Below are 23,967 nucleotides of genomic sequence, written 5' to 3' on the forward strand. Positions count from 1 at the left end.
AGGGGGACAGGGGCTCCCCACAGGGGAGGCGGCTCTCTGCCAGCATCCGTGGGTGAGCAAGGGGACGCAGCTGAACGGCCAGGCCTCACTTGCATTTCTAGCGTTGGCTGGTTTGGGGTGTTGGATTAAACTCCAGCTGAGTGTGGGGGCGATGAACTGTTCTGATCCCGGGTGGGAAATGAAAGGGCAAGAGACTGGCACCCAATGTGCCTGGCATGAGGGGTCACCCTGACCCAGCCACAGCCTGGCATGGCTGAGTAGCGGTGCAGGACGAGGCCGCACTGGGGCCTGGACTGGGGGCAGCCAGGGCAGCACCTGTGACGAAGTGGGCCTGTTCTTAATGTTTCCTCCGAATATTGTGGGGGTGCCTCAGTTTCCCCTTGTGACGAAGTGGGACTCTTCTTAATGTTTCCTCTGAATAGTGTGGGGGTGCCTCAGTTTCCCCTAGGCAGTTCTTAAGTATCTAGGTGGTGGGGTAAGGGTGTATGATCATTGCAGAGCCCTAGAGGGCCGGTGTGTGCAGGAGTCTGGACACAGAGAATGGCCGACACCCTGTTTCCTGGCAACTGATGGCCTGGGACCTTCCCCCCTGCCAGGTGAGAGCTAAAGGGTTGGAGAACAAAGGAATCAGGTGACCACCTGGCCCGGGGAAAGGGACAAAGCCCAGAGGAGTGGGGGCTGGAGGGAGTTTCAGTTTGGGGCTGGCTGGGACATGGAGTGAAGTGCAGACGTGGTTGTCTGGCTCACTGCCCCCCAAAATGGACCCAGCTGAGGGGTCCCGTTCTCTGCACCTGCAAGCTCTGTGTTAGACCATGTTCCTGTCGTCTAATAAACCTTCTGTTTTACTGGCTGGCTGAGAGTCACGTCTGACTGCGGAGTTGGGGTGCAGGACCCTCTGGCTTCCCCAGGAGCCCCACCTGAGTGGACTCGCTGGGGGGAAGCGCACGGAGGGGCAGAGGATGCTGAATGCTCCGAGGTCAGACCCAGGAAGGTGGAAGCTGTGTGAGCTGTGTGTCCTGAAGACAGGCTGCTCACAGAAAGGCGACTACCCCAGAGTCCTGCCTGGCTTCATGGGGAGCAGTTCCAGAGCATCGCCCAGGGACTCCGTGACAGCACCAACCCCGGGGCTTAGCACCAGGCCCTGGCCTGTGAGCCCCGGCTCAGGGCAGGAGTCTGCCCTGCTTGACAGCTGAGTCTGGAGTCTCAGCCAGCAAGACCGTAGCCCAGGGGCCCACCATCCTGCGTCCTGCCCTGCTGGGAGCCGGCTGTGGGAGGGTCTCTGGGCCTGGCAGCCCCATGGAGCCATGTCCAGAGACTGACGCCAGGAAAGCATCAAGGCCACTGTTCAGTCCCGCCTTGCAATGGGGGTGGGGCCTAAGCCAGCCCTGGGGGAGAGGCAGGAAGTGCTGAGAGTCCCCTGGGAAAGCCTGTAAGGGGGCAGAGGGTATTCCCCAGACTGGGGTCTTGCCCCAGGCATAGCTGCACTCTCGCTGGGGCTGAGGTTTTCTCTGTCCCCATTGATACTGGTCTCGTTCTTGGCCTGTTGCGCTCTCTCCGTCGGTTTGTCTTTGATCCACAGAGCCTGAGAGTGGGGCAGGGACGGCATCTCATCCTGCCTCTCCGTGCCCTGACCCTCTAATCGCTCCCTGTGAGCTGCCTGGCTGGGATTGCTCGGCCTGGCTGTCAGCAGCTTGTGCTCTTCGCTCGGCTCCTCGCTCCCTGTGCCCACCCACTGCCCGGAGCTCACTAGGTCCTGGCTCCCTGTGGCACAGAGTGCACTGCAGAAATCTAAAGAGCTGGGCTGAGAATCCGGGCACAGACCCCGGCTGCTCCCCGGCAGCCCTTCTGCAAGGCGGGTGACGGGTGGGCAGCGGCCTCTGGAGCCAGGCTGTTCGGCTTCTGCTCACTGAGCCACCTGGGCCTGCAGTGGGGGCTGCTAGGAGCCAAGTACATTGTCGCAGTGCCGCCTGGGGGTCCCAGCCCCACGGTGCCAGGTGCAGGACGCAGCACAGAGCCAGGCCTGGCCTTGAAGAGCCCGAAACCTGCATTTAAGGCAAGAGCCAAAGGGCGGCTCCCGAGAGCTCCAGGGAACCGGAGCTGAGCAGGGGTTACAGTGACTAGAGTGTTAATTAGCGCTCGGTAGATGCACATGGGCTCAGCTGGGGCTGTGCGCGGTGCTCTGCTTCTATTGGCTACAAGCACTTGGGAGCAGTGAAACCCCAAAGGGCACGCCCTTGGGAGCCCAGAGTCCTGGGTGCTCTCCCTGGCTCTGCCGCGAATCGCTGAGTGCCCTTCCCCGCTCTGGGCCTGAGTGCCTGGCTGCTGAGTGCCTTGCGGGGTGGAGGACAGGAATGTGCTGTCGTAACATGTTCTAACCGCCAGCTGCAGGGAACAGCGCTGTGCTGAGCAGGGACGTGAGCTGCGTGGATAAGGAACGCCAGGTGGGTGCTTTGTCTTCTCGGTGCTGGACCCCCACACTGCATTCCTGCTGCATGGCTGGGCCCGTCCCAGAGGCCAGCCACCGTGCTGATGGGAGCCCTGAGAGCAAGCCCACGTCTGCCTGCACCTGCTCCCTGTGAATCCCTGCTGGGCAGGGGATTCCCCTAGGGTGCGGCAGGCTGGAGAATGGGGTGCTTGCTTGGCCTAGCTCTGCCCCGGCACTAGGCCCATTGGCTGGGGAGGGTTGTAGGGCTGTCACCGTGGCTGGACCCAGGCACATGCCTGCACAGCAGCCTGGGCTAGTTCAGGGACCTCTTCCTCCTGGCACTTCCCTCCCCTTCCCCTCCCACCCCGGGCCCCTGGGGCAGAAGCAGGAGGCCCAGCCCTTCCTGTGGGTGGGTCGTCCAGCTGGTTTAGCTAGCCCAGGGTGGGGTGCGGCAGCCTCCCTATGGAGGAGCGGGAAGCCCAGCCAGCTAGGTGGGGTTTGGTCCCAGCTCCAGAGCAGAGTTAGAGCTTGTTCTCTGGGCTGCAGAGCTCAACTCAGAGCGAACTGGGGCTAAAGCCCCATCAGCCAGCCCTGGGGGTGCTCAGCTGGGGTGGAGACCCCCCCCCAGGACACAAGCAGGCATAGGGGTTGTTAGGGCTAGACAGGAGGGGTCCCACCATACAGATCAGGGCATGGCGAAGGTCCAGAGCCCTGGTCTAGAGCCTGTCCCGGCCCCGCCACGCTGAGCGCATGGGGATTGGTGTGCACGTGGGAGGGGACGTTACCATGCGTTACCTAGGGACGTGGTGGAATCTCCTTCCTTAGGAGTTTTTAAGGTCAGGCTTGACAAAGCCCTGGCTGGGATGATTTAGTTGGGGATTGGTCCTGCTCTGAGCAGGGGGTTGGACTAGATGGCCTCCTGAGGGCCCTTCCAACCCTGCTATTCTATGATTCTGTGATGAGTTCAATTCTTGATGGGGCAATTTAGGGATCTGGGGCAAAAATTGGAGAGTGGCCCTGCTTTGAGCAGGGGGTTGGACTAGATGATCTCCTGAGGTCCCTTCCAACCATGATATTCTATGACTCTATGACATGGCCCCCCTCTGGGGTTCTCCTGTGCTCACCCCAGGCAGGGCTGTCAGACTCGCTGGGCGCTGGGGAGAAGGGCAGAGAGAGTAGACAGCAGCGCGGCTCCCCCAGCACGGGGGAGCTCGGGCCAACACCCTCCGAGTGCAGCCCCTGGCTGCTCCCGCCCTGCAGCACCCGTCAGCAGGGAAATCGCTACCCCGCAGCCTGTCTCCCTGCCTCTGGCACAGGCCCGGCTGTCTCCACGCCCTGCTGCGGAGTGCTGGGGGCTCCCGGGCTCTCCTGCTCCAGGCCAGTTCCCAAAGGGAATCCAGGTTTGGGATCCTATTCACAGGGTCTGGTTCCTGCTGCCCCCAGGGCCTCCCAGCCCCACAATCAGAGTTTCGGTCACGGGGCAAGCTCCCCCTCTGCCGCGTGGGCTTTGTGCCACCCGCACCCAGCCTCCTCCCTGCTGGGAGCTCAGTGCCTTTCGGAGCCCCTGGCTGTGGGGTCCGGCTCCTCGTGCGGCATGGGGAGCAGGCTGGACCTGAGGCGGGTGGGAGATGTCTGTGGAGACCCCGGCAGGAACCGGGTGCGGCTCATGGGCATGGTGCTCTGCTCAGGCTCTCGGCGCTTGGAGCCGCACAGCCGTCGGGGAGCAGCCGGGCACGGCTCTGCCCGCGGGATCGAGACGCCCAGAGCAGCCGCAGGCCCAGAGCGGCCGCAGGCCCAGAGCAGCCGCAGGCCCAGAGCGGCGAAGCGACTTGCTGGGGCTCCTTGGCAGAACTAGGGGTCGGGAGCCAGCTGTGCCCATCAAGATGGGGAGATCTGGTGACTGCCCCCCTGCACCAGGGTAGGGAGAGCAGCAGGGAGCCAAGCTGGTGTGCCCGGCCAGAGACCATCAGGCAAGATCCGTTTGCACCAGCAACCCCCGAAGGCCCGTTTCTGAGTCCATCGCTTCCAGAGCTGCCCAGCACCTGCCAAGTTGGCAGCTCCAAGAGCTGCTGGAGTCCTTGCTGCTGCCACAGCAGAGTCTGCTCGCGGCTAGTGTCTCTTCCTCTCTGGCGGCTCCTTACTGGATGTCTTCCAAGCACAAGGCTCAACGAGACTCGTCTGGCTGGTTTCCTCACACCCGGGCAGGCTTGCTTTGGAGAAGGGCTCAGTGGCTGCTCTGGTGTAGCTGGGGCAAGAGACAGGCCCTGGAGACATGGAGACAGACCCGCCTTGCCCAGGGTCTCCCCACTGGCGGCGAGCTAAGATCAGTTAAACTGGGCCGATCCTCAGATGGGGGCGGCCCATCAGATTCTGCAGTGGGGGGTGGGTCCCTCAGAGTCGGTGCTCATCCCAGTGCTGTAGCATGATGCTAAGGTGTGTCTTTGGACACAAGGCTGACCCCAGCTGACCTGCAGGGAGCGGGGTGGGGCACCCAGCAGGGGTGCTGGGCAGCAGGGAGCAGGGTGGGGTGGAGAACCCAGCAGGGGGCGCCGGGCGGGGTGGGGAACCTAGCGGGGGCGTCGGGTGGTAGAGAGCGGGGTGGGGGACTCAGCAGGGGTGCCGGGCGGCAGGGAGTGGGGCGGGGTGGGGAACCCAGCAGGGGGTGCTGGGCGGGGTGGGGAACCCAGCGGGGGCGTCGGGTGGTAGAGAGCGGGGTGGGGGACTCAGCGGGGATGCCGGGCAGCAGGGAGTGGGGTGAGGTGGGGAACCCAGCAAGGGGTGCCGGGCGGGGTGGGGAATCCAGCGGGGGCATCGGGTGGTAGGGAGCAGGGTGGGGGACCCAGCGGGGGTGCTGGGCGGCAGAGAGTGGGGCAGGGTGGGGAACCCAGCAGGGGGCGCCGGGCGGGGTGGGGAACCCAGCGGGGGCGTCGGGTGGTAAGGAGCGGGGTGGGGGACCCAGCAGGGGTGCTGGGTGTGGTGGGGAACCCAGCGGGGGCGTCGGGTGGTAGGGAGCGGGGCGGGGGACCCAGCAGGGGTGCCGGGTGGCAGGGAGCGGGGCGGAGTGGGGGACCCAGCAGGGGTGCCGGGTGGCAGGGAGCGGGGCGGAGTGGGGGACCCAGCAGGGGTGCCGGGTGGCAGGGAGCGGGGCGGAGTGGGGGACCCAGCGAGGGTGCCGGGCGGCAGAGAGTGGGGCAGGGTGGGGGACCCAGCTGGGGTGCCGGGCGGGGTGGGGAACCTAGCGGGGGCGCCGGGCGGCAGGGAGCGGGGTGGGGTGGGGAACCCAGCGGGGGTGCCAGGTGGGGTGGGGAACCCAGCGGGGGCATCGGGTGGTAGGGAGCAGAGTGGGGGACCCATCGGGGGTGCCAGGCGGCAGGGAGCGGGGCGGGGTGGGGGACACAGCGGGGGTGCTGGGCGGCAGGCAGCGGGCAGGTAAATCAGCAGGGGATGCTGTGCTGCAAGGCGTGGGGCAGGGGCTTGCCGGGGGGCACTGTGCTGCAGGGAGCAGAGTGGGGGCTCGCTGTGGGGAGTGGAGGGGGAGCCATGCCTCCAGGAGCAGGCTCATTGGGGGGCTCCCCTGTGCTGCAGAAGGTGCCATCTTTGGAACGAGCCATAAAGCTGAGGCCCTTGCCGCTCTCTGTCATTACTAGTTACCTGGCTGGCCTGTTAACCTGCCAGCTTGGCTCCTTAAATCCTGTTGCCCTGCCGGGGCTGTGGCCGGGGAGATAGTGCTGGCCAGAGGGGTTAGCTGGGTGCACGCCCCCGGAGCGGTCCCAGGCACGCTCTGGGAGGAGCCAGGGTGGGCAGGAGACCCCTGGTGCAGCGGGGAGTTGCGCATCTCCTGGGCTCTGGCTCAGTGCTGGAGAGGTGAGAGGGTGGAGGATGCAGGCTGTGCCGGCCCCTGAGGTTGGCAGAGGGGAGGCTGTGCCCCGGCCAGCCTCCCTGCCAGCTCGCACCTTGCTCATGTCGAGAGGGGGGCTGCCCTGCTCCCGCACGGAAGTCAGGGTCCCTGGGGTTGCCCGGGCTGAGGCTGTGGCCAGTGCAGCATGGGGAAAGCAGCGCTGGGAGGGGGGAACAGGTTACGGGAGAGGGAGGGCTCTAGCTTTGCGGGCAGTGGTGCCCTGGGGGGCAGGAGGGGGGCGGAAGGAGCCCAGGCTAAGTGCACAGTGTGGCCTGGAGCCTGCCAGGGGCTGGGTGTGGACCTGGCACATGAACTGCTCCCTTTCCTGGCTCCGGCTGCCATTGATTTCCCACTAATGGGCTCGTTGTGTGGGGTGGGGCTCTCCCGGCCCCCTCCCGCAGAGCTGTGGAGCTGCTGCTGGGCCTGCTGCAGCCTGGGGGGGGGGAAGGCAGCCTCCCCCTGCACGGGCCACAGCAGGTCCCCCACCTCACTGCCCTCCTCGGCCACCGTGCAGGTGGACGCTGGGCTCGCCCCGGGTGCCCGAGCCCGGCCAGGCCGCACGAGGGCCTCGCTGTGTGGGGGGCATGCGGGGCCCAGCCCAGGGGTGGCCATACCTGTACCGGGAGGGGGCATCTGACCCTCCCAGAGTGCAGGTGTAACCCCAGTCGTCAGTGGGTGGGATCGAACCTGGGACCTCTGGAGCTTGGTGCACAAGCCTCTACTGCATGAGCTCAAAGCCACCTGGCCCTTAGCTAAGGCTGCAGCCAGCTCACGAACCGCGCAGGGGGCTGAAGGGGACAGAGCCCCACAGCCAGGTGTGTGGGTTACACAGGCAGGGCGTTCGGGGGCCCCGTGGGGCCCTGGGGTTCGCGGGGTGGGGGCGGGTGCTCTCGGTGCAGGGTGCAGGGCCGGGGGGGGGAGGCGTGTGTGTGTGTGGGCACGCACACTGTCCGCTCCCTCCCTGGATCGCTCTGGCAGCAGCTCCCAGGTCTCCTTCATTGGGATGCTGGGGGTGTCTCATCCCAGACGTTGCCAGGCCCTGGCCCAGGTTCCCGCCCGCCTGCTGCCCCCTTGGCCTAGCGGGGTTGCCTGGGGCCGAGGGGGTGTTCAAGGGGAATCCCAGCATTAGCATTCCCCAGTGCACCGCCGGCTCCTCCCCGGGGCTCCCCATGCCGCTTGTGGCTCCTCCTGGGCCTGGCCTGCCGCAGCTTCGCCGGCTGCCCCGGCCCGGAGGCTGGGCCCGGGGGACGGATTCCGTCCGTGGCAGCTGCCTTGCCCGGTGCCTGCCAGCTCCTGGGCTGCGAGGCCGGAGCTGTCTCATGCCGCCCTCTCCGCTGCCTCGGCTCCTGGCCCTGCAGCAGCTCCAGGAGCATCTGCCCTGCCCGCCAAAGCAGCGCCCTGCCCCCTTTGCCCCTTCCTGCCCCCAGGCCCTCATGCAGCAGGCTCAGCCCTGGCCCTAGGAGCTCCCCACCCAGACTAGGGGGAGGAAACCCCATTGCATGTCTGCGCCCTTTACTGCGGCAGGCATCAACCCCCACTTCATGCAGCAGCCTTGGGGAGCCAGGGTAACGGAGAGCGTGGGGCTGGGCGGGGTCCTGGTGCTTGACAAGGAATCCTGGGGGGCCCTGGGTAACAGAGGGGGACACTGGCCCCTGGGGGGCTCTGGGAGCAGGGTGGCAGGGTGGAGAATTGCCCTGGGGAGCTCTGGGGGGCTCTGGGTAACAGAGGGGGGCACTGGCCCCTAGGGGGCTCTGAGAACAAGATGGCAGTGCAGGGAGCTGCCCTGGGGGGAGAAGGGGGGCGCTGGGGCTGGGCCCTGGGGGGCTCTGGGGGCGGGATGGCAGTGCAGGGAGCTGCCCTGGGGGGAGAAGGGGGGCGCTGGGGCTGGGCCCTGGGGGGCTCTGGGGGCAGGATGGCAGTGCAGGGAGCTGCCCTGGGGGGAGAAGGGGGGCGCTGGGGCTGGGCCCTGGGGGGCTCTGGGGGCAGGATGGCAGTGCAGGGAGCTGCCCTGGGGGGAGAAGGGGGGCGCTGGGGCTGGGCCCTGGGGGGCTCTGGGGGCGGGATGGCAGCGCAGGGAGCTGCCCTGGGGGGAGAAGGGGGGTGCTGGGGCTGGGCCCTGGGGGGCTCTGGGGGCGGGATGGCAGCGCAGGGAGCTGCCCTGGGGGGAGAAGGGGGGCGCTGGGGCTGGGCCCTGGGGGGCTCTGGGGGCGGGATGGCAGTGCAGGGAGCTGCCCTGGGGGTGGGGGTATGAACCTGGAGCTGCTGCCCTGGCTGTGGATCCTGCGGCGCCGTGGGGTGGGAGTGAGGGTCCTGGGTTGTGACGCGGGCTGTGCTCAGCGACTGGGAGCGTCTCCTTGGGAGCAGCCGGGGGCCGGGGCGCTCTGCTCTGCGGCTGTTTCAATTGCAGCATCGTTCATGCAGGGCAGGATGAGCATCTCTGACAGGCTTGATCTTCGAGGGATGTAATTAAACCCACTCTCTGAGAGGGAACTGAGCGGCCCCAAGCCGGGCTGCCTAGACCGAGCGGCAGGAAATCGGCCCTGACCTGTGGGCCACGTCTGCCGCCTGGGCTTCGGTGCCATCAGCATCTTGCCCCGCTGCGCTCCAGCAGCCTGCCCGCTGCCTGGAGACCTCTGCTAGCCTGGGCGTGTGGGGAGGGGCGCTCCCTGCTCCCAACCCCACCTGAGCCTGGGGGAAGGGGCAATTGCTACAGTCACCAGGAGACCCCCAGGAAATGCCTCCTATCTCTGGGGGCGGCAAGGGGAGTCCGATTCCCATGGTCGGTGGCATCCCACGCCCCGCTTCCCTTTGGGCTGTGCAGCCCAGTGACAGGAACCGCGCTGCCTGGGGCTGGCATTGTGCCTGGGGTAGCAGGCCCCAAGATGCAGCTCCTCTTCAGCGCTCAGCCCTGGGTAATTGCCCAGGCTCCTGGCTGCCAGGACCCTTCACCAGCTTCCCATGGCAGATGTCCTGGCTGAGCCTCCCCCACTTCCCCTGGTCCCAACCCCTGTAGTCTCAATGGTGATGCCTCCCTGCTCTTGCTAGCTTGTACCCAGCGCACACCCGCTTGGCTCCCTTCCGTTCAGAGAGCTGGTTTTAATTACGTCCACTAGACTAGAGGACCATGCCTGTCAGAGATGATTGTTCCTGCCCTGCATGAGTGAGCCAGATTTGGGTGAGATGAAGGGGCAGGAGTGAGCATCCAGCAGTTCAGGGGTAAGAGTTGGAAGAGTGCATTGGGGGGGGAGCGTGCATGGAGGGGGCAGGTGCATGGAGGGGCCATGGGGGGAGTGTGCATGGAGGGGGCGGGTGCATGGAGGGGGCATGGGGGGGAGTGGGCACGGAGGGGGCGGGTGCATGGAGGGGGCATGGGGGGGAGTGTGCATGGAGGGGGCGGGTGCATGGAGGGGCATGGGGGGAATGTGCATGGCAGGGGCGTGGAGTATGGAGGGGCTGGGTGCTAGAGAGCACCACAGAGTGGGACATTCCTCTAGGCTCAGGGAAACTGCAGGGGCTGGTGCCCATGGGGCTGTCTGCTGGCATGGGGAGGTCTGGAGAAATTCATAGAATATCAGGGTTGGAAAGGACCTCAGGAGATCTAGTCCAACCCCCTGCTCAAAGCAGGACTGTCACGGAGTGTGGGGGAGTCCAGGCCCTGCACCCCTCTTCCTGAGATTCACCGTGACTCTCAGCCAGCCAGTAAAACAGAAGGTTTATTGGACAACAGGAACACAGTCCACAACAGAGCTTGTGGGTACCCCCAGGACCCCTCAATCATGTCCTTCTGGGGGGGGCAGGGAGCGTAGACCCCAGCCCTGGGGTTCCCTGTGTTCCTCCACCCAGCCCCAAACTGAAACTAACCCCCCCCAGCAGGCTCCCTCCTGCAGCCTCTGTTCACATTCCCGGGCAGAGGTGTCACCTCCCCCTCCCCCTCCCGGCTCAGGTGACAGGCTCTCAGGTCTCCCTTCCTCAGTGAAACTCCCCTGCCACATTCCCAGGTCCACACTCCCCCCTCCCTGCTGCGTCACAAGGACCAATCCCCAATTTTTGCCCCAGATCCCTAAATGGCGTCCTCAAGGATTGAACTCAACCCTGGGTTTAGCAGGCCAATGCTCAAACCACTGAGCTATGCCGCTCCCCTAGAAGGCAACACTGCAGTGTCCATCCCTGAGATCAGAGTAAAAGCAGTGCCTGGTGGAGACAATCCAGAGTGAATGGGGCCATAAACCCCCCTGGGCACCAGTAATTCCCTCCTACCCCCATCACGTTCTGGCCCCAAACAGCCAGGGTCTGAGAGCTGGGCAGCACCCCGGGGGCACCAGCAGGGCAAGGCCGCTCTGCCAGGCCAGGGAGAAACATGTGGAGGAAGATCAATGAGGAGAGCAAGGTTAGGCTGGGCCTCACAGATGGGAGGGCTTCAAGGCACAGACCAGTCCCAGCCCCCCAGGGCCTGGTGTGTTTAGATGGAATAAAGGGGCCCAAAGAGTCAGAGGTTTGAACATGACCCAGTCACCTCCCAGCTCTGAACGGTGTTAAACAAGGGTCGGGGTTTGGGGTCCAGGGACCCCCGCCTGCTCCCAAGCAGCGACACCATGAACAGCCCTTCACCCTTTCCCCACAGATACAGACTTGGGGGGCGGGGACAGTGCTAAGTGAGGCTGGCCTTGTAACGGCGTCCCTTGGTCCCTGGCAGTTTAGCTGGAGAGAGGTTTTAGAGACGGCTGGACAGTCTCTGCGGGAGTCACGGGCCTTTGGAGCAAAGACACGGGCTGGAGCTGCTGCTGCGGCGGAAGTTGGATCCCGTTTCCTCGCCGACAGAACCAGGCGAACACACCCAAGAGGGGAGAGAAAAGAGCAGCAGAGAGAGAGGCTGCAGCGTCTGTCCCTGGGGTGTCCCTCACTTGCGTGCCCCCCCCCACCCCAAGCTGGAGAAACACAGGCCCAGCCACTCCGAGACCTGGCAGACTCGTACCGGCTCTGGGCTGTTCAGGGCACTGCTTCTAGCTGCCTCTGGCTGGCTGCAGGCTCATAGCCATGGTGCACAATACACAGCCTTGGCCGGCTAAGCCAGACTCGTGTTCGACAGAAGGAACAAGTAGGGGGGTAGGAAAGAGAAGGACTAACATGGAGAAGGAAAAGGACACACCAGGTGTGATGATGTGGGAATTTTCTGTAATATTTGTATGGATTGTATGTGTGCCTCAGTTCCCCTCTATAATTGCTACCGGGGGGGGGGGCCTGGGGTGACACAGCTCCTGGAAGAGCACAAGAGACATTGGGGGGGGTGTCACCTCACTGCCTGGGGGGTGTGAATAGGGTGGCTGAGGAGCTGGTTGACACCAACCCAGGTCAAAGCAGGGTCCATAGAGACAATGCAAACTCCAGCAACTCAACCGTCAACACTCAGCTGTGGAAAGCTCTGGCAAGGGGGGTTGTGAACTCAGCATGGAGAACAAGGGACTGGGAGGTGACCAGCAGGGAATTAAGTTTGGGCTCCTGGTAAGCTGGCTGCTCTCACCTGGGCCTGCCTGAAGAATTCAGAGAGACAGAGCCTGGGGTGGAATCTGCGGCAGCTTGGCCGGGGGTTTGTGCTGGCTTGACCAGGGTGGGCCACGCTTCAGCCTTTATTTCTTGGTGCTGGATAAGGATGTTCAGTGCTGAGTTCCAGGTCTGTGTCCACGAACGAAGAGTGCACAAGTCTCTGCCAGGAGTCGTGGTGTGAAATGGGTGTTGGAGCTGTGACAAAGTGGGAATGTTCTTGATGTTTTCTCTGAATACAGGGGGGTGCCTCAGTTTCCCCTATGCAGTTCTTAAGTATCTAGGTGGTGGGATAAGGGTGTGTGATTGTTGCAGAGCCCTAGAGGGGCTGCACAGAGAATGGCTGACACCCTGTCTCCTTGCAACTGATGGCCTGGGCCCCTCTCCTCTGCCAAGGTGCCAACTGAAGGAGTTGGAGAACAAAGAGATCAGGTGACCTCCTGGCCCGGGAAATTCACAAAGGCTGGAGAAGGAGCCCGAGGGAGCCTGGGGAAGACAGCTGGAGAGAGTTTCAGTTTTGGAGCCGGCTGGGGAAATGGAGGGAGGGCCAGATAGGGCTCTGGCCTCCCTGCCCCCCGAAGATGGACCTGACTGAGGGGTCCTGGTCTCTGCACCTGCAAGCTCTGTTTTAGACCATGTTCCTGTCGCCTAATAAACCTGTTTTACTGGCTGGCTGAGAGTCATGTCTGACTGCGGAGTTGGGGTGCAGGACCCTCTGGCTTCCCCAGGACCCTGCCTGGGCGGACTGGCTGTGGGAAGCGCACGGAGGGGCAGAGGAGGTTGAAGGCTCCGAGGTCAGACCAAGGAAGGTGGAGCCGGGTGAGCTGTGTGTCGTGCAGACAGGCTGCTCACAGAAAGGAGACTGCCCCAGAGTCCTGCCTGGCTTCATGGGGAGCAGTTCCAGAGCATCGCCCGGGGACTCCGTGACAGAGCCCAGGTCCTGTTCCAGGAGGGGGTGAGGCTGTATGGCCTACCCTGATGGACGAGTGGGACCCCTTGGGGGGCTCCCACACTGAGGGGGCTCTGCCAAGAGGCTGTGGAAAAGCTGGGGTGTAGCTCCAATTCTGAGGCTCTGTGACAGTGTGAGCGGGGCACAAAGTCTCACACCTAGGGTTGCCAACTTTCTATTGCACAAAACTGAACCCCCTAGCCCTGCCCCTTCCATGAGGCCCCGCCCCTGTCCCACCCCTTCCCAGAAGCCCCTCCCCCTGCTCACTACATTCCCCCTCCCTCCGTGGCTTGCTCTCCCCCACCCTCACTCACTTTCACTGGGCTGGGGCAGGGGGTTGGGGTGCGGGAGGGGGTGAGGGTCTAAATGGGGGTGTGGGCTCTGGGGTGGGGCCAGAAATGAGGGGTTCAGAGTGCGGGAGGGGGCTCTGGGCTGGGGCAGGGAATTGGGGTGTGGGAGGACGTGAGGGCTCCGGCTGGGGGTGTGGGCTCTGGGGGCGGGGGCCTGAGGATGAGGGGTTTGGGATGCAGGAGGGGGCTCCAGGCTGGGGGGTGGGGCTGAGGGATTTGGAATGTGGGAGGGGGCGGCGGATTGAGGCAGGGGGTTGTGGTACAGGAGGGAGTGCAAGCTCTGGGGTGGGGCCAGGGATGAGGAGTTCAGGGTGTGGGAGGGAGCTCTGGGCTGGGGATGCAGGCTCTGGGGTGCAGGAGGGGGCTCTGGGTTTGGGGGAGCTCAGGCCTGGGGCGGGGGGTTGGGGCTCAGGGTTGGGGCATGGGTTTACCTGGGGCAGCTCCTGGTCAGCAGTGCAGCAGGGCTAAGGCTAGTCCCTGCCTGTCCTGACTCCGTGTTGCGCCCCAGAAGCAGCCAGCAGGTCCGGCTCCTGGGAGGGGGGACAGGAGGCTTCGCAGCTCACGCTGCTCTCGCCTGCAGGCACCGCCCCCTGCCCAGCTCCCATTGGCCGTGCGCCGAGCCCCGTGGTCCCCCCGCCTAGGAGCTGGACCATCTGGCTGCTTCCAGGGCGCAGCACGGTGCCCCAGGGACGAGCCTTAGCCCTGCTGCACTGCTGACCAGGAGCTGCCCGTGGTAAGCCCATGCCCCAACCCTGAATCCCAATCTCCTGTCTCAGCCCTGAGCCCCTCCAAACCCGGAGCCCCCTCCTGCACCCCAGAGCCTGCCTTAGCTCCTCACCACCACCGACCGGGCTTTTAACAGCCTAGTCGGCGGTGCTGACCGGAACTGCCAGGGTCCCTTTTCAACCCGGTATTCTGGTCGAAAACTGGACCCCTGATCCCCCTACCCACATCCCAGGTGGTACGCAGGATTCAGCGGGGGCCAGTGGCGGTGGCATCCTCTCTCTGGCCCAGCTCTCGGGAGGAGGCTGCTGAAGGCCTGGGGTCCCAGGAGATGGTGGCGGGCGGCAGCCATGAAGGTACAGGCAGGGACAGCCTTGTAGCTAGAGGGACCCTCACCCTTGCACAAGTACGAGCCCAGCCAGTGGACACGGACATGGACAGAGCACTGTGCCCTGGGCGTGCGTTGGCAGCTGCTGCCCTCAGCCTCAGCGACCTGGGGCTTGTCAGAGAGAAAAGCTTTGAGTGACAGCAGCCGCTGGGCTGCAACTGTCCCCCGGCAGCTAATGCCAGCACCGCGATTGCCATGCCGGCTGGGTGCGATTTGAGCCCTTACGCTCCAGGGGGTGGCCCGGGGAGGAGGAACTGCCAGCCTGCGCGTGGGCACATCTATGCTGCTTCGGTGCTGCAGCTATGCCATCCCCTCCCCAGGGGCCAGGGCAGCGCGGGGGTGACCTGCTCCACTGCACCCAGCTACAGCCTCCTGCAAGCCTGGGGCAAAACGAATCCTGCAGTGTCCACCCAAGGCCCGGCACTGCCAGGGCAGCACCGAGTCTGGGGGCAGCAGACCCTGCTGGGCCGAGGGCCCAGGTCGCTGCACTGAAGCAGGGCGGGGGGCTGCCAGGAGGGCAGGAGTCCCAACGGGGGTGACTGTTTCGGATAGCGAGCAATGACAGGAAGGCCCTGCCCAGAATCTGACCTCTTACGGCTACCCCAGCCCACTGGATCCCTGCAGCCTGTCTCTACGCCCCCCCCGTCCCCCCGTGGGGCAGGAGAGTGACTGTCCCTTCCCCACTTGGAGACACAGGCTGAGGGGCTGGGTGGAGGAGATGAGCCGGGCAGACTCGATACCAGCTTCCAGGGCACAGCATTGGTCCTGGCCAATAAAGCCACCCCCATCCCATCCCCCTGCTGTCTGGGCTTCCAGCACCTACCCACATGCTGCTGTGGGTCTGGCGGCCAGGATGGTGGGAGGTTGGCCCAACCGAGAGCCTGTCTGAGCTGGAAAAGGTCGGAGCCAGCGGGTCTAGGTCCCTGCTTATTACAGGCAAATCCTGGGCTCGGAACCTGTTCTGCTGTGAGCCCCCGGCCCGACAAGCCCAGCAGCCCTGGAACAGGAGCCTGCAGCCCGCTCAGAGCCGTGGGGAGCACTGGCCAGCGCAGGTCCCCCCACGCTCAGTGCAGCTCCGGCCCGGCTGGGAGCTCTGCCAGCATCCCCCGCGTGCCGCAGCCAGGTCTGATCGCACGTCCTGCACGGAACGTGGGCCCCAGCGCCAAACTGCCTCCACCCACATCTGGAGGAGGGTGAGGGAAGACAGGAGTCAAATAGGTCTCCCTGCATGGGGCAGGCAGGGCCTTGGGCTGGGTTCTCCCGTGCTTGGGGCCTAGGGCCAGGGCCTCGTTCCCCCATGCTTGGGGCCTGGGGTCAGGGCCTGGTCCCCCCACTTGGGGCCTGGGGCTGGTGTGTGGGGGCTGCAGCTGGCCCTTTCGGCTCCCTACACGAGGACCCGGGGCCCTCCCCCTGCCCTCCCCAGCAAGCCGCAATGTGGCAGGGACAGAGCAGCAAAGGTGAGTCCTCCAGGCCTGCCTAGAGGGGCCAGGTGAAGCAGCGAATTGGAGCCCAGCAGAGCCCCCTCCCCACCCCAGGGAGAACCAGAGTTGGGTTCTGGCTATGCTTGCTGGGCTGGGAGGAGGTCCTGGTACTTTAGCCCTGAGCTCGGGTGACGCGAAGGGGCCAGGGGGAGCGAGGCCCTGGGAGGGGACAGCACCGGGTGCAGGGAGCTGTACGTGGCTGGGTCCCCAGGCTGGAGCCCGGAGCAGCGGCGAAGTGCCCTAAACCCCGAGCAGTGGACGAGGTTCGTTTGGAAGCCCAAGTGAAGGGCTGAATTTAAAAGTCCGAGCTGGGGCCAATGCCCCTGGTGAGGGCAGGCAGACCATTTCTGGTGGGTTTTGCTCCCCTGGAAGGGATTCGTTTTGACTGTGTGACCTGGCTGGAGGGCAAGCCACAGAGGACCCACCGAGGACAGCGGGCAGTGTGCTGGGGGAGCCGGGGCGAGGACTGCAGTACCGCACCCAGCTGCTAGGAGGTGCTCAAGGGGTGAGTGTCCCTGTTACAGCCAGGTTCCCCCATCACTGGGTCTGCGGTGAGAGCCAGGTTCCCCCACATTCGTGGCCCATGTTATGGCCAGGTCCCCCCATGCTCGGGGCTGGGTTTCCCTGTGTTTGGCACCCAGTGTGCTGATCGCAGAAGCCTGCCATGTATTGGGGTGCATAATGGGGACTGAGCTCTTGGGAAGGTCTGGCCTTTGGACTCTGCTGGGCTCAGAGAGACGGAAATTCAAGGCAAGGAGACCAGCTCCCGATAACGTGCAGAGGCAGGGAGTGTCCTATAGCCCTCAGCTCCCAGCTGCATCCTGGCCTGGGGACTCCCGTCCCCTGTCTCTTCAGCCCGAACAGCTCCCCGGCAGCCCCACATGGGCTCTGGGGGTGAGGCAGGGGCTGAGGATGGCTTGGTGATGTAGCTCCTGTGCGCTCAATGGCAGGTGTTATCCCGAGAACCCCGCAGACTTGTGGCCTTAATTGGGATCCATGTGCCCGGGGTGCTTGGCCCCTGGGCCCAGCTGGCATCCACGGGCTGGGACAGATCAGTGACTCCTGTGGGTTGCTGGGAGTCCTTCTAATTCCTTGTCTGGATGGACTGAGGTGACTTGGAGGCCTTGGAGGCTGAGTTGAAATTGCTTTGGATCAAGATGTCCAATGGGTATGGGCCTCCTGTCCCCGTGGGGCTGAGAACATGCTGGGCTGGACCCCTCTGTCCATAGGGGCTCAGGCCAGGCAGGGTCCCCAGTGGGGCCGAGGGTTCTGGTGGCAGCTCTGTCCCAGTCCCATTCGCTCTCTGGGAATTGTGGAGCAAAGCGCCTGGCTATTCAGAGCACGGCAGAAGCCTGTGGCAAGGCCTCGGCTCGCTGCCATTGTGCAGGGAGAATTGGCTGTAATAAGTCATGATCATCCCTGATGACGGACACTTAATTCTATCCGAGTGCTCTTACAGCCCAATCACCTTGTCGATAGCAATGGCAGAGGCTGATGGATCCCCGGCTGCCTGCCCGCACGGCCACTCCCAGCATGCCCCGGGCAAGGCCATCGATTTCCCACAACTGCCAAAAGGCGAATATTTGAAGAGTGATAAATAAGGGGGGCTGCCGCGTGTCAGCACCTGGGATTAAAGCAGCGGGGTGAGACTAGCCAATTAAATCCCAATAAAAATGGCTGCAAATTCAATTTTCCCCTCATCCGTATCCATTGTCTGTGCCGAGCGGGAGGGGGCGCGGAACACGGGCTCATCGATTGCCGCTGCCAGGAAGAAATCTCTCTGAATGTAATTAGATTAGAAAATACACAGGGCCTTGCAGGGAGAGCGATTAGCCGAGGGTGTTATCTCCATCAGCAGGGCACTGCCCCAAACACTCAGCTGGTACCGGCTCTGCACCTGCAACTGCCGTCTCCGAGGACAGCCATGCGGTGCTCACACGCCCAGGGGCCTCTGTGCCCTACAGTGCCCCTGCCAGGACTGGAGTAGCTGGGAGCCACCGCTCCTGCCCTGCTCCCTGCGGCACCTCCTGGGGGGAGAGGACAGGACTGAATAACCAGGGGTTCCCTGCACTGCTACAGGCTGGGGACTGACTGGCTAAGCAGCAGTTCTGTAGAAAAGGACCTGGGGATTACAGTGAACGAGAAGCTGGATATGAGTCAGCAGTGTGCCCTCGTTGCCAAGAAGGCCAATGGCATATTGGGCTGCATTAGTAGGAGCATTGCCAGCAGATCGAGGGAAGTGATTACTCCCCTCTATTCACCACTGGTGAGGCCTCATCTGGAGTATTGAGTCCAGTTTTGGTCCTCCCACTACAGAAGGGATGTGGACAAATTGGAGCGTCCAGCGGAGGGCAACGAAAATGATTAGGGGGCTGGGGCACATGACTTACGAGGAGAGGCTGAGGGAACTGGGCTTGTTTAGTCTGCGGAAGAGAAGAATGAGGGGGGATTTGATAGCTGCTTTCAACTACCTGAGAGGGGGTTCCAAAGAGGATGGAGCTCGGCTGTTCTCAGTGGTAGCAGATGACAGAACGAGGAGTAATGGTCTCAAGTTGCAGTGGGGGAGGTCTAGGTTGGATATTAGGAAACACTATTTCACTAGGAGGGTGGTGAAACACTGGAATGCGTTACCTAGGGAGGTGGTGGAATCTCCTTCCTTAGAAGTTTTTAATGTCAGGCTTGACAAAGCCCTGGCCGGGATGATTTAGTTGGGGGTTGGTCCTGCTGTGAGCAGGGGGTTGGACTAGATGACCTCCTGAGGTCCCTTCCAACCCTGATATTCTATGATTCTATGATTTCCCTCACAGCCAGCGCTCCTGCCCTGCTCCCTGCAGCAGTCTGCATTCTACGCCCCGTGGAGCTGGTCCCAGATCCTTTCCAGATGGGCTCAGATTCTATGCTCTTCTCCTGCCCACTGCGGGGAGAGGCTGCGGGAGACCCATTCCTGCCCCTTCTCTACGTTTTGGCTGCTTCTCTTGGTGACTGCAGAGGCTTGCTACAGCCCCCTTCATGGATGATAGCTGGGCTGCACAAGACATAGATTCATAGGTTTTTAGGCCGGGGTGGCCAACCTGGGGCTCCGGAGCCACGTGCGGCTCTTCAGGCGTTAACACGCGGCTCCTTGTCTAGGCCCCGACTCCGGGGCTGGAGCTGCAGGCACCAACTTTCCAATGTGCCCGGGGGCTCCGGCAGGGAGAGAGGACTCCCCCCAGCCCTCTCTCGCCGCAGCAGCTCGGGGCTGGGCTGGGCTGGGCTGGGGGAGGGGCGCCTCTCCCTGCCTGCGTGGCCCTTGATAGCCTGCTGCGCAGCCGGGCAGCTTACAGGGAACCTAAATGTAGGACCAAGAACCGATCCCTGCGGGCCCCCACTGGAAACACACCCGCTCGGTGCTGATTCCCTATTTACAGTTACATGTTGAGACCTATCAGTTAGCCAGTTTATAATGCATTTAATGTGTGCCATGATAATTTTAAATCCTTCTAGTTTTTTAATCAAAATGTCATGCAGCACTAAGTCAAACACCTTAGAGAAGTCTGTCTGTATTACCTCAACACTGTTGCTGTTATCAATCAAACTTGTACTCTCATCAAAAAAGCTATCAAGTTAGTGTGACAAGATCTAGTTTCCGTAAACCCATTTTGATTTGCATTAATTACATTGTCCTCTTTCAGTTCTTTGTTAACCGAGACCTGTAGCAGCTGCTTCATTGTCTTGCCTGGGACTGATGTTAAGCTGACAGGCTTATAATTACCCCATCACCCCGTTTACCGCTTTTAAAAATTGCACAATGTGAACTTTCTTCCGGTTTTCTGGAACTTCCCCAGGGCTCCAAGAATTACAGAAAATCAACACTAATGGTCCAGAAAGCTCCTCAGCGAGCTCTTTTAAAACCCTTGGGTGCAAGCTATCTGGCGTGCTGATTTAAACATGTAGTAGCTTTGGTTTAACATCCTCCAGAGATACCAGTGGAATGGAAAGTATTGCAAAGTATAGCACCTCCTGTGAGAGGAGGTGGGGGCTCCCCTCAGACCCCCTCCAGGGCTGTGCAGGCTGGATGGGACAGGAGGTCACTTCTGCGCTCTGGCAGATGGGCACTGAGCCCGAGACTCTGCAGCCTTTGGCCTCTCCTGAGCACATGGTGCCGGGCTGCATGTACAGCTCAGTCCAGGAACCTCTGCAGAACAGGGCACACAGGCTAAGAAGTGGCTAGAGCAGACAGCCTCTCCTCATAGCTGGTTTGGTACCCAGTTGAACATTACGTGGGTCAGCCTGATCCATGTCGGAGTCCACATGGACTCGGACAAGCTGACATGTTTCAGTTAGCCCAGCTGCCGTGGCCCTGAAATCTCCCAGAATGCTCTGCTTCTGGAGCCGAGCCAGGAATTCTGGGGCAGGTAGGCAGAGGACATTGCTACCCAGCCAGGTTTAGAGCAATGCGAGCGTGGACGCCTGGCACAACCTATCCTGCCTCCGCCGGGCCAGCCTGGCCGGTGGCACTGGCCCCTTTGCCCCGGGCCTGGCTGAGCTCCAGGCTCCCAGCCAGGCTGGTGCACAGCAGCAGCATTTAGGCAAGCATCAGGGCTCCTCGGTGATCTTCCTGCCCCTGCGCCCTGCTGTGGAATGGGGTGATGGGCCCGACCCCCTTCCCAGGGGAGGGTGGAGAGGAGCAAGACTCAGGAGGCAGATTCCTGGGGCTCCAGAAAGGCTGAGTGCTGAGTGCCCCTCCTTCCCAGGTGGCACTGCTCAACTCCGTGGGGCTGTCCAGGGGTGGGAGGTGGTGGGCTGGGCTGGAAGGGCGGGGTGCAGACACAGGGCTCTGGCTCTCTGGGAAGCAGCCCCTCCATGCACCAGCTGCCCTGGTCTCCTCACCCCGTACATGGGGCTGACCTTGCAGCTGTCCGCTAATACATCTTCTGCCTCAGCGCATCCATGCTGCCAGGCCTGGGCTCTCTGTGCTGCGGCCTGTGGATCAGAGCATGCGCTGGGCATTTCGGCTGGAGACTCGGTTGTCGCGATGCCACGCGAGGCGTGCAGCAGCCCCTGGCCAGCACTGGCCCCTGCTCGCGGACACAGCACCGAGCCGGTGTCCAGCAACTGCCTCCAGCCCCAGCCCCTCCAGCCCGGGGTGTCACAGCGCTGTGTGCATGGCGGCCAGGGACGGGAGGCCGACAACTCTGTGCAGCCCATTCCCTGGAGCACGGGCTGATGGGGTGAGAGTGGGCGAGGCCAAGGAGACTGGCCCTGACACAACCCTCAGCACCCACTTCAGGGAGCCCATGGCCCCTCCCTGGGCAGGGCAGGGTGCCCATGGTCCCCACTGTCTTCCCCCCACCCCGGGCAGGGTGCCTATGGCCCCCACTGCCCACCCACTACAGGCAGGGCACCGTGCCCGTGATGTTCACTCTCTCCCTCCTTGAGGAGTTCAGCTGCAGAGTAATGAACCTGTCAGGCTGAAGAGCCATTAAGTACAGTCACCATAGAAACAGAAGGGACAGTTCCTTCTGAAGCTGCTTCCCCCCTTCCCCAAGTTACTGGGAGACCCTCCTCCCCCACCCGCCGTACGCCACCCAGGGGAGCTAGGCCCCACCACACACTGGGGAAGTGGGCCCCTCCCCGCACTCCTGAGATGTGGTTGGATTTGGCTTAGTTCCCCTTTCCCCGTAGACCATCCCTGTGGTCCCAGGCTCCCAGGGCTCTGACTGCAGCCACCTGCAGGGGACCAGGAGGTTCTATGCTCATTTTCCAGAGCCAGACGTGTCTGTACAGCTCGGGGTGTGGGTGGGGGCTGAGTGTGGATGCCCCAGGTGCCCCATGAAGCTCCTGTGACTGTGAGCTGCTTGACTGGCTTGGCACGCTGGGGCGGGCGCAGAGATCCAGGGCAGAGAATCCTAGAATAGCAGGGTGGGAAGGGCCCTCAGGAGGTGTCTAGTCCAACCCCCTGCTCAAAGCAGGACCAACCCCCAACTAAATCATCCCAGCCAGGGCTTTGTCAAGCCTGACCTTAAAAACTTCTAAGGAAGGAGATTCCACCACCTCCCTAGGTAACGCATTCCAGTGTTTCACCACCCTCCTAGTGAAAAAGTTTTTCCTAATATCCAACCTAAACCTCCCCCACTGCAACTTGAGACCATTACTCCTTGTCCTGTCATCAGCTACCACTAAGAACAGTCTAGAACCATCCTCTCTGGAACCCCCTTTCAGGTAGTTGAAAGCAGCTATCAAATCCCCCCTCATTCTTCTCTTCCATAGACTAAACAATCCCAGTTCCCTCAGCCTCTCCTCATAAGTCATGTGTTCCAGATCCCTAATCATTTTTGTTGCCCTCCGCTGGACTCTTTCCAATTTTTCCACATCCTTCTTGTAATGTGGGGCCCAAAACTGAACACAGTACTCCAGATGAGACCTCACCAATGTCGAATAGAGGGGAACGATCACGTCCCTCGATCTGCTCGCTATGCCCCTACTTATACATCCCAAAATGCCATTGGCCTTCTTGGCAACAAGGGCACACTGTTGACTCATATCCAGCTTCTCCTCCACTGTAACCCCTAGGTCCTTTTCTGCAGAACTGCTGCCTAGCCATTCGGTCCCTAGTCTGTAGCGGTGCATGGGATTCTTCCATCCTAAGTGCAGGACTCTGCACTTGTCCTTGTTGAACCTCATCAGATTTCTTTTGGCCCAAACCTCTAATTTTTCTAGGGCCCTCTGTATCCTATCCCTACCCTCCAGCATATCTACCTCTCCTCCCAGTTCAGTGTCATCTGCAAACTTGCTGAGGGTGCAATCCAGGCCGTCCTCCAGATCATTAATGAAGATATTGAACAAAACCGGCCCCAGGACCGATCCTTGGGGTACTCCGCTTGATACCGGCTGCCAACTAGACATGGAGCCATTGATCACTATCCATTGAGCCCGACAATCTAGCCAGCTTTCTATCCACCTTATAGTCCATTCATCCAGCCCATACTTGTTTAACTTGCTGGCAAGAATACTGTGGGAGACCGTGTCAAAAGCTTTGCTAATGTCAAGGAATAACACGTCCACTGCTTTCCCCTCATCCACAGAGCCAGTTGTCTCGTCATAGAAGGCAATTAGATTAGTCAGGCATGACTTGCCCTTGGTGAAGGGAGGAATTGGAGGAGGATTTACAGTGACGCCTCCAAGATGGGTTTGCAGGGTCGTCCCCGCATGGCAGGGTCCCTCTGAGAGAGCAGGGCCGTGAAGAGGCAGGGCGTAGCGCACTGCGATCCCCACCCTTGCGGGCTGCTGGGGAGAGGCAGCTGTGCTGGGAAGCAGGCTGGATCTCACGTGGGTCATCATGGCAAGAAGGGGCAGCTCAGCCTGGCTGGATCCCAGCTCAGCCCACCCTGCCGGCTGGCCCCTGCCTCTCAGATCCCAGCAGCAGACAAGATCCAGAAGCTGTGCCCTGAAGTGGCTGAGACATTGGCATGGGTCCCAGGCCCTGGACACGTGGGGATACTCTCCCTGGGCAGTGCCTGGTTTAGTCGTCCGCAGCCACGTGACACAGCAGGGACCAGGGGAGTCTGGCGGGGAGCAGGACATTCAGCCAGAGGGGCCGATCTCCCGCAAGGGGCAGCTCCCTCCCGTCTGCCCTCAACACTCAGAACACAGGCTGCGCTGCCTGTTCTCCCCTGGGGGCAGAGCTGCGGGGCAGCTACCCTAGGCCGTCACCCCTTGACTGAATAAGGCTGGGTTTGTGGCTTCTCCTACTTTCTCCCAGTGCTCTCTGTCACAGAGTCCCTGGGCAATGCTCTGGAACTGCTCCCTATGAAGCCAGGCAGGACTCTAGGGAAGTCTCCTTTCTGTGAGCAGCCTGTCTGCAGGACACACAGCTCACACAGCTTCCACCTTCCTGGGTCTGACCTCGGAGCATTCAGCATCCTCTGCCCCTCCCTGCGCTTCCCCCAGCGAGTCTGCCCAGGCAGGGTCCTGGGGAAGCCAGAGGGTCCTGACCCCCAACTCTGCAGTCACACGTGACTCTCAGCCAGCCAGTAACCACAGAAGGTTTATTAGACGACAGGAACATGGTCTAACACAGAGCTTGTAGGTGCAGAGAACAGGACCCCTCAGCTGGGTCCATTTTGGGGGGCAGTGAGCCAGACAACCACGTCTGCCCTTCACTCCTCGTCCCCAGCCAGCCCCAAACTCAAACTCCCTCCAGCCCCTCCTCCCCTGGGCTCTGTCCCTTTCCCGG

Source organism: Lepidochelys olivacea (assembly GCF_965140295.1).
Source record: "Lepidochelys olivacea isolate rLepOli2 genome assembly, chromosome: 8".
NCBI classification, from domain to species: domain Eukaryota; kingdom Metazoa; phylum Chordata; order Testudines; family Cheloniidae; genus Lepidochelys; species Lepidochelys olivacea.